General features: G+C 43.1%; 1 long non-coding RNA gene across 1 annotated transcript; it reads left to right on the top strand.

The window, feature by feature from the left end:
• Positions 1–7,785: 7,785 nt before the first annotated feature.
• Positions 7,786–10,451, top strand: LOC107265410. Its single transcript, XR_001537198.2, has 3 exons — positions 7,786–8,640; positions 9,686–9,862; positions 9,944–10,451. It is a non-coding gene; the product is annotated as an uncharacterized LOC107265410 (long non-coding RNA).
• Positions 10,452–15,143: the final 4,692 nt, after the last annotated feature.

Below are 15,143 nucleotides of genomic sequence, written 5' to 3'. Positions count from 1 at the left end.
CAAGCTGCGACAACAAAAAATGATAACATGCCTATTTTGATAATCTCTATAAACAAGCACGCGTTAGGAAGGTAAATACCGAATAAAAAAATCGCTTTAACCATCGAATGCATTTTTTTTTAATACCCCTTTAATACCACCGAACGTCCAACCACGTAACCCGATTATGGAATTTCGCATTCGCACGAAGGTTGCTCGTGGCGAAGAGGTAGATCCGTCGAGGACTCGTCCTTCTTTATTGATTAACCATCATTTTGATACCACAGTCATATATACATATATATATATGTATATATATCTCACGCAAGCATCATCGGCAGATACAATATAGTGTAAACGAAAATTAAAATTGACCTTTCTTACATATGAAAGATTTTAAAAAAAAAAAAAAAAAAAAAATTTTTTTTAAATTTTCAATAAATCAGCTTCTAGGTAAAAAAAAATTGGCGACTTAAAAAATCAAGCAAAATTTAAATATATATATATATATATATATATATATATATATATATATATATATGTGAATATGTAAGATCAGTGGGTATTTCGTGGGTCCACGAAATTGTACGTGAATATACGAGAGCTTTTATTTTGATTAAAGTAAATGGATCTACGGACATTTTACAGCTTTGGCTTTAAAGAAGAATCGTTAAGTAGTTCTCTAGCGAACGTTAAAATTAAAGCTCGAGTCACCCATTTTGCGAGACTAGTTTTCAGGATACAGTAACTTGCTTACCTGACCCATAATAGATAATGGTAACATTACAAATTAATGGACTGTAAAGTGGTACGTTGCCGTGCACTTTATTTTGAGCCCACGTGCGACTGAGAGAGAAAAAAAGAAAGTCAAGAGGGGAAAGATATGCGAAGCCTCTCTCGAATAAGGTAGAATGATATTCTTGTATTTGCATCGTGTCAGAAAAAGCCCTTTGCATAAGATTCCATTGCATTTTTCGACCCTTTTGACATATTACATACGCACGTGGAAATAAGTCTTTTCGAAAGAAGGGTCAATGGAATTACAGCTTTAGTGCCTTTGAATTCAATTTTCAGTGCTTGGCTAACGAAAGCAGAGCCGTAAGAACGGATCGCGTGAAAAAAAGAAATTTTCAAAAAAAAAAAAATTCAAGTAAAACGTCCTAAGAATGAATTCTTGAAGGGATACGTCAGCAGAACGTGGCGTGAGGTCGGAGTGCAAGGGGTTGGTGGGTGGATCGATAATAAAATGGTGACCGAATTCCGTGGAGCCGCGACCTACCCCAACGTTCGCCCTACCATAAGCGACTCTCTCCATCCCTTCTTTCCTCAAACTCAACCGCATTGTCTCACCCCTCCGCGACAACCTCGCAGTTTCCACCCCTTTCGCCGGTCGATCAAATAATTTTTTATGCGTCAGCCAAACGGCCGAATTCCTAACTCTCAAAAATGATAACGGATATCAGATTCGATTTTTGTCGACGGACTCGTTTACCGCGATAGATTCGTATAGATCGATATTCGAACTTTTGACAATATTTGACTTTTGAAAATATTTGACAGATGAAAAACATTTTTCCCCCAAAAAGAAGACCGAACGCAGCTGCCGGCTAAGGATCTAGGGGAATTTCTCACGGCATTAGTGGTAACCGATTTGAACTTTGAACGAACGAAAGAGCTTGGCTATTGGTTCGCCAGCATCACGCTTGCAATTTCGCACTGGTTATCGTCTATCGTCTATTAACGTAGGTACCAACTTAATTTAAAGACACACGCAATCCACCTATACCTCCCGGTACTCCTAGCATCGACCAATCGCGAATCTTCCGATCGATACCAGTCGATAGTAAATCTCTGTGGATCGGGATCGCGCCGTACCAACGTAACCATACAAAACGAGCACTTCGGACCGGTAGTTCGATAGCACGTTACACTTTCCGGGTCATAGAAAGGTCTCCCAGGCGCTCCAGGAATGCGTTAAAGACGACGTTTAACCTTTTCGCGTAAGCAGGTCGCAATAACCTCACGTTTCCCACGCGTCTGCCCGACGAAATGAGCCGACTTAAAAAATAGAAAAAAAAAGAAATTTTCAAAGATAAAAAAAAAGTATTAAATTATGCAAAAAAAAATTTATCAAAAAATCACACCCAATACTATTTAATATTACAGGCACGAAGTATGAGAGAAGTAAAAAAAAAGTGTACTAAAAAAAAAAGTTGCAAATATACGTATAAGGTACCGTATATCTATAAAGTATATATATATATACACTTATCCGTACGTGGGCAGAGACGTAGGTACGTTATGGCGAAACGTTTTTATATGTTAATACGTTATACGGAGAACCGAAAGATATTGAAATAAGAGTAACCGAGCACGAGGACGAGGACGAGGTAAGTCACGCCGCTGAGGATACCAAAGATACAGAGCACGGTGCCGCCGCTTGTTCTTCGGCATGTCGAACGACTTGTAACACCGCTCTGTTACTCATGCGCTCGTATGAAATTAATCAAAGAGCAAAGTAGGCTAGGTGGATGTGTTATAAGCGGTACCGTAGTACGTGAATGTAGATACGGGAAGACAGGGTACGTGGAATACAGAGATCTGGAATGGGCCACTCTCATCCCTCAGGTACCGATGGCTGCGCTCTACTATATACGTATACTCGGTACAGCTGTACCGGGCCGTATTACGGCTATGGACTGTTGGGCCGTATCAAGCAGGCCGAGTGGCCGCAAAACACTGAAACTAGCTGGCTCGATCGTACGACAGTGCTTGGCCTACGGTTGCTCCCTATATCATGCGTTAAATGCGTCTATATGCTTCTCTGTGTAATTCTCTCTCTTGAATACGGTATATGGCTCGAGGGAGTTTCTTGGTCCGACTATGCGTATCCGATACTCTGTTGCATTTGTCTTTATAGACCTTTCTGCTCTTCCTTTCTTTCTCTGATTGCGGGATAGGTACTTTGGAGAGTACGAAGGTAAAGTTTGCTACAGCTCGTAAAAACGTCACTGTCGTCCTCCCCTGGACATTTCCAAGACACTCCGTATGCCTGGTATAAACGACAGGAAGTTAATGGCGCGTTATACAGCTTCCGGTTGTAGGAATTAGGCGAGATCACTTTGAGAGGATTGATGAAAAAGTATTTCGATTGGTAACTTTCTTTTTTTTTTTACCTTTTTTTTAGGTTGGTACCTCGATATCATGCACTTTGAATTATTTATAATCCTCGTTGCTGGGATGCTGCAGGTTTTTACCTTACGTCAAAGACTTATTAAATGGCTGATCGTCGGAGAGTTTTATTTATAAAGAGGTAAACGGCCGCTTTTTGTTGTTGTTGTTATAGAGGGTTGTGTTACGCTATTGCTACGATACGCGGTGGTCGCTCCACGTCGAAAAGCATAATCGATAATAATATGCACTTTGTAAAAATAAACTGGACCTTCTAGGCAGTCTCCTTTTTTTTTGTACTCTTTCTTTTTTCTCCCTCTCTCCTGCGAATGGCTATGGGGTGAGTGGCGCTGTTGAACCCAACGCCACGGATAACCGTATTACGGCCGGCTTGAAAATGCTTCAGGTTTCGGTCGTGAAATGCCTATAAACGGGCCGGGGGTAAAATTCCGAAGGCCGTAAAAGAAGGGAGGCCATTTTCTTTCGATAAATTCCGCGGGACGCACGAGACTTCGCCCGGCCGTGTGGATTTTCAGGTTATACGTAAAACGTGTATTAAATTTGGCCCAAGGGTGGAAATGAAAATTATACGGGTCTTATATCCGGTACGAGTGAGATTTTCAAATGATCAAACTCTTCGGTAATTCCGCGAGCCTCGGTACCGACTCCAACTTCCGGTTCGAAGGGAGGCAACAAATGAAAATAAAAAATCTTCCTCGACCTTCGACGCCTCCCATAAGCCTCTACGCTCTTTGCGCTTCTAGCACAAAGTGCCCGTCCCTCCTGCGGACGTGGCTGCTGGCTGAGTTTTTGAAGCGGCAATTAGCCTTGCGGAGGCCGCCTTTACGAGCCATCAACTTGATAGTTTATCCGTCGATGGTTTACCGATTTTTCCAACTTTTTCACGAACCTAATAAATTTATCTACCAACCGTCCAGCACCGAACCCTGGGTGTTCCCCGGCAGGTTGATCTTCAGCGTTTCAGCCTGTGGTGTATTATGTCTATCGAGGCTAGTTACGTGACACGTGCACAGCCTTGCCCTAAACGCCCAGCCCTTCGACTAGCATCGCCGAAAGCTACGAGGCTGGAATCTTCCAGGAGGCGTCAGGTAATTCCCGAGCGTCGCCAAAGGTAAAGGAAACTTCATCCAGAAGCAGCCGCCGAGGCGTCCCGGGATTAGATGCTGGACCGTTATAAATTTTCCCGCATTTAACATAATTTTACGAGGCTCGAAAATTTATACAGAGTGCCAGTGGCTACGGGCCCGGAGGTTAGGAGCGAGGACGCTTCGCGGGTGTTTATCTTGTGCGCTGCTGCCACGCTGATTTACGAAGTCGATAACTCGGTGCGTTTTACTTAAATTAACCTAGCAGCCAAGAGCGCCGTTAGGGTTTACGCGCAGTATCGAAACGTCGTTGGCGCACGCTAGAAACGCGGCTTTAATATCCCAAGACGTTGGAGCCACGGCGCGACCTAACCTCTCTGTCTTACGATCGGAAGCCGCAGTACGCCGTTCCTGTAGGTACCTAACGGCGTATCCCGAAATCTACCGGCGTATTGTAGTATCGAACGGACGTTGCTCTAGACTCTCGACTTCCCGGCTTTGTTTATTAGCCAGCGAGCACAGCCGCCGCTTATGCAGAGCACGCGAGAGCGCCGATCTTGCAACAAATCTATTTCCACGCTCGGGCAAAAACAGAAGACACGCCGGGGGCCGGGTAATGAACTAATCTAGCGGACTCGCTGCGAGGAATGATGGCTGAAGAAGGGCGAGGACGAGGGACGTAAGGACGAAGGACGAAGGACTTTTGCCGCGGCTTAATAACATCAGTTTTTCCTTGCCTGGCTCGGGTAAACGTTGCTAAGCAAGGGAGTGCACTTTCGATGCACTTTCAGTCGGGACGTTGCAGCAGACACCGTGACGCTCGGTAGATACAGCCGTAAGAAATCATAAGGAAATTATTATTACGAATATTACGTCTCACTCGTTCTCGGTCTATACCGACGTTCCTATGGTATAACGTAATATTTCGTCATTTGGTATTGGCGGGAAATTCAAATATTATATTTACCTCGTCAAGCTTCTCATGAATTCTTCACTCGACTGTACATACGCAATACGTAGAACGAACTACAGGCAAATTCTCCTCTCTCCTCTCGGAGATAATGGTAGTCGCGGGGGTGGCCTCACGTTAATGCGTAGCTGCCGCGTCACGCGGCTCCGTCGTAGAAACTGCGTTGGAGGTTACGCACTCAGAAAAGTCCTGAATAGATAGACGTTGTACATGGTCCAGAGCGTAGAGCTGAATAGAGTACCCTCCTTCGAGGTTATCTGCTGAAGGCACTATTCCGTGGAGAATACACGCCTACGCGCATAGCACGCACGGCGTGACCGTAGTTGGATCCTTCTCCCATATTGAAATAATTTTGCAAAAAAATTTTTTTTTTCATTTTTTTTTTATGTCGATACATTTTTTTCTCTATATCAAGTCGATAATGAAAATTCACTATAGACCGTTATATTTTATTATTATCGCTCAATGCGTTTATTAACATTCCAATATCTTGGTGCTAAAATTATTCTGAGTAGAAACGTCAGATGGATGAGACTCCTATGGTTTTCATATGGAATTGCAAAATCGTGCGACCGTTCTCGGATTCGTATCGCTTGGATCTCGCCGAAGGTGAACGAAGGTGTAAAAATGTTTAGCAAGGGAAACTATTGCCTTTAGAGTCTAGTTGAAACACGTGATATGGGAAGCGAGTAAAACAGAGTCTCAAACTGAGCAGGTAAGCCTCTGCGAGTCTTGGGTCGTGATGCGTGCGGGAGCGTGCGTGCGTGAGTCAGTCCGCTGTCACGCACGTTGCCAGAGAGATCCTATCTGGCCGAAGTGGCCTCGCCATTATTACAAAGCGAGGACTAGAACGGCGCGAGTCCTTTGCCAAGCTAGACGTTCAGGTAGATCAGAGGTGCCGGGCTAAGTGTAAATACCTAACCGAGCTATTCAAAACCCGTTCGATTAACTCCTTCGAGTGCCAGAGGGTTATTCGAAATAGCTTGAAGAAGGTAACTTTACGAAAATTCCATCTACCTCGACCGTAGCACCCTCTATGATTTTATAAGATAATTTTACCCAGCTTCGTTCGACCCTTTATCGGTCCTGGGATGATCCTAGAAAATACAATATGCTAATACTGCGCGTCTGTTAAGAAATTTGACGAGGGGTGGTTTTCATTAAAAAAATGTTAAATATACCTAAAATCCAAATTTTCTACACTTCCTGCAATTTTAAATTAGCATACGCGATTTTTCGGTAAAATTTTATTACTCGCGTAAAAATCTTTTTTTTTCTTACGAGTGTCACGAATTTCGTAGTTGGGAGATGAAGTAAAAAATTTTTTTCTTATGTAATCGTAACGACGGACATCGTTCCGTGTGACGTAGGAGAGCGAGATTAATTATCGACGTTGCCCGATCCGAAGCGGTTCTCGAATGGCTTCGTGAAATAGCAGTGCACGTCGCTTCCGGTCATGATAAAATCGCAAATCCGTCCGAGGATCTGGCAATTAGTAATCACGCATATAGTATATTCCGTAACGCTCATTGCGTAACGACGCCTGGTATTACGATACGCATCGCGTCAAGCACGTTGAAAGATGGTTGCAGATTGATAGACCATTTATATGCCCGTCCCGCTACGTGTACTGATCGTCATCGTAAAATGAATATTTTCAATAAAGATTCGTAAGAGGCTTCCTTCCTTCTTGAATGTCAACTACTTTTTTTTTCTTTACCTCAACATATCATTTACAAGGTAATAATAAGGCTTGATAATACATACGTTTCCCGCATACAGGTGGACGATTGTGAGCAAAGTTTGGAAAGATAGTTATTGCAGTGTAAAGGCAATAACGATGGCAGTTCAGATAAATTCTGGAATTGGCGTAATGCACGGCATTCGCCGATAAAGAAAAATCGATCGAACCGTATACGCGTGTACGTGTACAGTTTGCGTTGGAAAGCCGGACTGGAAGATAAGCATGATAATTGCATATAATAATTCGCAATTGTAACTAAAGGTAATTTCAATGATTAAGGGAAAAAAAGAAGGAATTTTTGTTTCAGATAAAATTTACGTAAGTCGTATGCCACGGAGATTGTTCGTGCGAAGAATTAAAAGGATCTATGGATCGTGTATAAAAATTATTTTTTGCAATATTATACCCTGTAACGAATGCCTTTAGTTTCGCAAACGTCGCGGAATGAATCTGCGATTTGCCGATGTAGTCCTGGCTTAAAACGATGCCCGGCTGCGTTGAATAACTAATGTTGCATGCGCGATGCGGCGGCAACGCGGAGCAGTATGCGTGATACGTCCCACTGGTGAATATAGGACGTTCAAAAGGTGAGGGTTAGACGATACGATTAAAGTATAAATTAATTGGAAATAAATGTAAGGACAAACTGATGACAGTATTAGGCATTAGAAATGGGAAAGAAGTGGTATACGTAAGATGGGAGTATTGACTCTAAAGATAATTAATGGGGGAAATACCGACGGAGCTAGAGGTAAGATAGAAACGATGGTATTCGTTAGAAAACCTTGTTGGGTTTTCTAAGCAGTTCGCAGGAAGTGACGAGGCACCGAGCAAACTTCACTAAAAGTAACGCGTAATCAGTCAACTCTGGCGAAGCTCGCTCGCTCGTGTCGGTTTTGTAACGGTACGACAATAACACGACGGCGTGTTTGATTAGTCAAACCAGCGGCAGAAGAATTGTTCGATTTGTCAAGGATTATGGTGGTGATGAAAATCAGTGTCGTGAGAGTGATATTTAGACAGGTTAGAACGTTTTTAATGAACAGTGCGTACCTGACGTATGGTTGATACGAAATGGCCTTCCCGTAGAGAAAGAACTGTAGTACGGCGGCGTTCGGTTTATCCTATCCTCGCAGGTTAATACCTAACCTAACGGTCGCGTCCTTCGATCACGCAGGACCTGAACGCTCATTCGCCCTCGCAGATTCTGTATTTCACTAAACACGCGATATCCAGTGCGGTCTACTGTCGAGAATCCTTTCGAGACTTGTAAATCGGATCCTATTCATTTAGCCTATTCGGCTAACGGCGGCAAACCAGTAGCAGTTGGCAGCCATTGACATTCACGATACCAGCATGCACTACGTGCTTCTTCTCTTTAGCAGTTCAGCTGCGGTTTTGTAGATGGCGCGCTACACCTGGCGGACGATTTGGTTGGCTGTTAGCGGACGAGCTGGGTAAAACCAATTGAACAAGGGTGGTGCGAGTCAACATCCTGGAGGATATCCAATTCTTATATCTACAGGATCGAGGAAAAGTTGTGTCAGCGAAAAATTCGCACACAATTGCATTGCTGTTTCCGCACTGCTAGATGCTTCAGGAGGAGTTCCTGTGGAAATTGCTAGAGGTTAGGGAGACCTCGTGTTCCTGGGACTAGCGGGACGAATCAGGTACTTTCTGAAAGTCTGAGAATTTGTCTCTAAAGATCTTCGCTATTATTTTTTTTATTTCTTTTGTTTCCTCTCTCTTTTTTTTGGCTTTCGTCGATCTTTCTGGTTTTATCTTTTATTCGCGGTCGTGGCTACTGTATGGCTCGACGATTTTGACTGTTCGTCGGGAAAACCGCCGGCGATCTGGAACACGAACCCTTCCGTATGATCTAGATGTGGATGACCTTAAGTACTTTTCTTTTTCTGGCGCAATCATGCACAGCTCGGCTGATGGGAAAAATTGGGAAATCCCAAAGAGCACCTTGCCACGGGTACTGTTATCTACAATTCCTGCAGTGTTGCCTCTCTTGACTGAATTCTAAGTAAAAACGATATTTTAATTAATTTGATATCCACTGCGACTTTATTTCCAATATCTGAGACAAATTACACAGGAAATTGGAACGGGGTCTGAGCTAAAGAGACTTTAATTCTATTACCTCCCAGTAGAGACAAGTATTGCACTAGTCAATATTGTTTTATTATTTCTTCAAACAAATCAATTGTCTAGAACGATATTCCGTAAAATTTCTTTAAAAAAACTTTATACTGAATATAAATAGTATCACAACCCAACGAAAATTTGTGGAAATGTTTAAGATCGTTCCTACGTAATGAACAGTAGAGATACGTATGTCCCTGGCATTAAAGGCATATCCTGAGCTATCGATACAAGCAATTTCCGCTAATTTCCAGTGACAGAAAATAAAAAACGAAAAAGACGGAAAAAATGAATAAAATCGCGCATAACGAGCTCATGTAATCTTCTAACGAAACTTTCCGTAAATATGGACGATCGCTCGCGTTCAGTTCTCGCGCACCTTACGGATTCGCATGACTGGCTTCACGCTAAAATTGTCGGTACCGTGCAATTTTCTTTCTCATCGTTTCAATGGTTAATCTCCTAGACGGACACACAGCGCGGCAGTATCCATCGCGCAGGCACCCTCGGCATTTCATTCGTAATTGCATAACCGCTTCGCAAGAGAAATGGGCTTTCTTTTAGGCGCTGAGGAAAAATTCGGTGGAGACCCCCCGAGGGGGTAGTAAGAAGAAGCGAGGGCGAGGAACGAATGACCATGGCTTAAGATACAAGAAGAACGCCCGAGAGTAGAATGGGAAAGAAGGAACGAAGAAAAGTGGATAGTACCAGAGTGGCGGGTGGTGCGGGGTACTTTCAATGGTGCGTACGGCCCTGGGTACCACATCATAATTATCATAGTCATTATCAACATTCATATATATATATATTTATTTATTTCAGCCTAATAGATCTTTCCTTGACAGACTTGAACCAGAGAAGAGAAAAGCAATCATTAAATACTTAAAGATACGCAACTGCTAAAAATCGATAGGAAATAAATTTTTGATAAGGCCATACGAATTTATTGAAAAATTCATAAAATTTATATCATACAAAAATGGAGTGGAACCTGCTCTACCTGGATTATTATAATTATTATAGCCAGACAGAAAAGCCTACGAGTCGTGGATCCTGCGTGCTGGTCAGCATAATGTTATTTTTGCGTTCTAAAACCAGCAAAAACTGGCCGGGCGTCTGGAGGAGACTGCTTGCTTGCCTACCTACATATTCGCCTCGCTACGTCATCTACATCGACTACCTGCTATGTATAATCGCACGCACAAACCTCAACCACACGCACCTACCGTGCGCCAATCAACGAATTATCCATATCGAGTATAAGCTAATAGCAAGGAACAAGAACGCATCGTAGAGGTGATGGAATAAAGGTAGAATAATTTTCTTAGATTCTTACCGACAGAGTATCAGCGCTCAACTGTCTGCTACGTGGTAGACTGTGTATAGTGAGTATGGTACCAAAAACTCCTCCTTTCAAATCCGTCCAAATCGAAAGTATAATACAATTTAGGTACGTTCACGTCGTCCAATTTACCAGTTGCGATTAATTTGCATCTGACCTTCTTATCAAACGTCTTGTCGTTGATCGAGTAAGATCGATCGACGTATAAAAGGAAAAAATTTTCTTACTCCTTTACCTCCATAACGATACCTGTAACTTACTTAGCCAGCAGACTATTTGATTTGTAATGGCCGTTAGATAAGGTCAAAGATTCGATGATATGCTCGTAATAAATATATTTGTTAGATTTTGATTGTTTCGATGATTCGAACCGGTTCGTGTTCCTCCGCAACGGCCTGCAACACGCACCGATTCGTCTGAAGGCTACCGAATGGCGAGCGCGCAACAAATCGATTGCGAAAAACCTGTTCGAGCCGGTTTGCTGTTCCGCAAAGTTAAGAAAATTGCCGGACAGATCGGCCACGCACAGTATACGGATAGCCACTAGCCAAGCAACACAGCCAGCTGGCTAATCCGGCTGGGATAGATTTAGCTGGAAAACTGTATAGCCTTCGCGTTAGGCGCTATCCTGTGCAAGTGTGCCGTAACGAATCAAGATAAATACAGTCATTGGGATAAACCGTACCCAAGGAACTCTTTCTAAATCCAATGATCCGTAATGCATCCGACAATTAAACCGAACAAACGCACGTTGGCACGTCCACGTGAACCGAAACGATAAAAAGAAACCTCACTTTTTCAATTACCACCTAACCAACGATAATCAGCTGGAAAATATAACCCAACCAGTACGAAGCGTCTGGGTAATGATTTCGACGAAATTTACTTAATTCACGATAATTTTGTTTAATTCGTGTAATAACAATTGATACGTGTGCATGTAAAACCATATCGGTAGGTATAGCAAAAGTTCAGTGGCGCGGAGCGAGAAAAGACTTTGCCACTGCCGCTATTGCCTTCGCTTTGTCAAGGTCTTCCTTTTGCTTGGTAAACACGAGAGACAGCAGGATCCAATTCTTCTTATTTCTCCGAGAACAATGTCAAATTTCGGAGTATGTTTTTCAGGGTTTCCAATTGAGATATTACGAGTCGAGATTAATATTACTACTTTGGCCTGTATCTTGAATTTCTATGTACATTTTTACTCACTGGCTATAACCTACAATCGTCGGACACGCACCTTCCTGCATTGGCGTGGCTTCTCGATCTTGCCGTACGAAGACTGCGAAGGCTGATCGCTGCTATAAAAGGCAGAAGGTGTTCGGTAGTAGCACACAGCAGACAGCGTGACGATGAAGATTCCCTCCTTACGTTACCACCCCGCATTCGTGTCCGACGGTTCCCTTTTACCCATTCCGCCTTTCCCCCAAACGCCATCACAAACCGTTCTCTATTCTTATACATTTCCAATAGTTCCTTTCACTGCCAGTACTACCACCGTTACTACATATTTATTATTAGTCCGATACTGTCATTGGGATATCCCAATGATCTAGAATCTTCTTGTCCAGATTTCACACAGGCCTGTCGCTGGTTACTTCTTTTTCCTTGTTCCAGGTACGTCTAGGGATTATCCAGGGACTTCTAGGGAATTTTTAGCTCACGAGCTTATCCATCTCAACGGTCGAGCCGTGGTGGTTTTGCATGGACACCGAGCGACAATCGCTCTCGTGCGGACGGATCTGGTACTTCTGTGAAGTAACGGAGGCAAGAAAAGAACGTCGGAACGGAGGGTTGGGTAGAGTTTCTAGTGTTTACTGCGTTGCGCATCATCTTGCGGTTTCTATTTGCCGGTTATTCGTTTTTCGCTGGAGAGCTACCGACTACCCCTCTTTGCCTTGCTGTATACCCCGACCCCCTTCGCCCGTCCTATCCCGTATCGTTCGCTCGCGTTTGTTTACGTTTTCCTTTCAGCCGTTTGTACCCACTTGGCGAACACTCGAATACCAACTTCCTTTAGCCTTTTCCCCAGCCAGTGGCAGCAGCCATAAATTGCTGACAAACGACCTGGCGTGCATAGCTGCAAGTGGAGAAGACGTCTAGGTTGGTACTTGTTACGCATAACCAATACAGTACTAACCTACTGTCTATACAATTATTTCACAATGAACGACCATCTAAGTGATGCCAGTTGACAAAGTCAAAATCTTAATGCATATAACTACACAACGAAAATTCTTTCCAATCCTAAAATTTTTTTAACAGCAAACATATCCTTGTACATTCACGAATCTCGATGTAATTCGATGACCACCTCATTACTGCAAGCCTCGAATATTTAACAGTAACATTTCTGACGGCAGCATGTAACGTCACGCGTCACACATATTTTTCGTGTTTCTGCATTAAACGACCCCAACACTAAAGCTACCCATTCAAACACGACGTAGCAATGCAGTTCAGTATGTATTTTTGGCACGAGGATCCAGCACGAGAAATCTCGAGTTTTACAAGGGGGCTCGACAGCTTTCCTCCCAGGGGATGAATCCAAGATCAGCAAATAAGATACAACAAAGAGGACAAGAGGAATCCAATCGTCCAATTTGACCCGATGCACCATTATTGCGTCACTGACATAATTGTCAGGTGTCAAGAGGGGTCTATGAATTTTGTTAAAATAACTATTTTTAGGCTTGGGACATATATACATATATACCTGCCATAAGATAGCGTGACGTAAGAACACTCGGTTACCCCAGTGCATAGAGAGAGAAAGACAAAAAGAGGAAAGTAACAGACGACGTGCAACGACGCGTCGCGTCGCGTACGAAGTACGAAGAGGAGGGATTGAGGGGTGCGGAAGAGAGTACGGTGGGGGGGCTGGGGGTCCGTAGGGGTACTGCTGTAAAAGAGAGGGCTGCCGTAGGAGGTTGGCTCCGTTTATCACCAGCAGACATACATTTTGCAGCGTCGTGATATAGACGCCCCGCGTCCTAGCGTCGCGGCGCTCACTGTCGTTAAGGGACGACGCGGATCTACGTACTGCTACTAGCGTTACTTCGAGTGCGCTAGTATCTAGTAGTGCTACCCTGCCGATACTAGTACATACGTTGCTTACCGTACGATCTTTACCATCCCTTAGCCACTAGCCCTATTACCAACACTGCTACTAATAATGCCAACCTGCTATAGGGTGTACTAGTATACGATACCAGGCACCGATACTCGTGCCGCTAGTATTTCTCATCGGAGAGAAGACTGAATCCGTAGTGCAATAAGACGTAAGACAGTGACGCTGTGCGTGTGACGCTGCCAGAGAATTCCGGCTTAAAGTATCCTCAACCAAGCTTCAAGCTACGCTCCGTTAGATTTAGGCTAGATCTTAGGGTAGATGCTGAGATAACGAGGATCCAGGGATGCCGAAAGGGGGATGTTTCACGACGATCGCTGCTACTCAGACGTTCTCTACGCTTCGCCCAGTCACTGCGCGGGGCTGATAGATCGATTTCGTGCAATCTAACGGTCTCGTACCGATGGCTGCGTGAAATAGTGGCGGAACTTGTATCACTCCGACTGTAGGTGCAGCCAGAACTAAGGCTACTTAGAATTCACGTTAAATCACTTTGAATGATTTCCCTTGCGCTCGATCCTCTTCCGTCTTCCGTCGAATTGATGCGGCTTTTACTTGAAGCTTATTAGCATTTTTGTATGGGCCTTAGGGAGTTTAAGAATTTTTTTTTTTTTTTTTTTTTTTTTGTAATTTAGCGAAAATTTAGGCGGTTTTTTAGCAACAATTTTTTTTTGAAAATTTTTTGAAATTTTTTTTGAAACTTTATCTTGTATTTTTTTTTCTTTTAGCTTTCACTTGTTCGAGAAAGTTATATTAGCGTTGTATAGTTTCGTGTATTTTTAAATAGCTCTGTACGGGGTCGTGTGTTTTTCACGTCGGCCATCTTGAAAGGACCGATCCGGGGATACGGGGTCTGGATCGTCGAGACTTTGGGAGACTGACAAGAATTATTAGTGGGTGAAGGTAGCCAGTAGCTGAGCCGAGGATCAATACCAGGCAGACGTCCGTGCAGCGTGGTGGAGTGCACTTCTCCTACACAGCTCTAGGCTAGAGCTTTAGGAAAGGCTGGTCTAGGCTAGGTTAGACGTGGTAAGGTTAGATCGTGAGATGTCTACGTATACTCCAGTCCCCATAAACTAACTTAGTCCGACGGTATAGCCGCCATGGGGTTACACTGTACAGAGTAATAAAAAAAATCTGCTGGATGCTGCATATCTTTTATCATTCGCAACAGTCCAGACCTTCCGCTTTGAAGTTGGCGGACATTCAACCAAATGCTAAATATTTTAATAATTAAAAAAAAAGAAATTAAAAAATTATCCAAATTCCGAAAAAGTATCAATAACGTCACTCACGTATATATAAAAACAGTTTAAGAATCAATGAAAATAATAAATAAAACCAAAGCATCGAAACTTTGCATACACAAAAAAGTTTCGCAATATTTTGCATATTTTTTAATTCGTCGAAATAGATAAGAATTTTTTAAAAAATTTCAAGAAAAATCTCCATTAAAAGGCAATCCGTCTCGAGAGATGGCACTCAATCAAGAATTAATTAGCTTCTGAGAAGCACTCCCTTAATTTCCGAAGTAGCGTGTGGTAAGAGGG

The sequence above is a fragment of the Cephus cinctus genome, unplaced genomic scaffold (genome assembly GCF_000341935.2).
Source record: "Cephus cinctus unplaced genomic scaffold, Ccin1 Ccin1_scaffold0215, whole genome shotgun sequence".
NCBI classification, from domain to species: domain Eukaryota; kingdom Metazoa; phylum Arthropoda; class Insecta; order Hymenoptera; family Cephidae; genus Cephus; species Cephus cinctus.
Note: the sequence above shows the minus strand (reverse complement) of the source record. Positions and strands in the feature narration are given on the sequence as shown.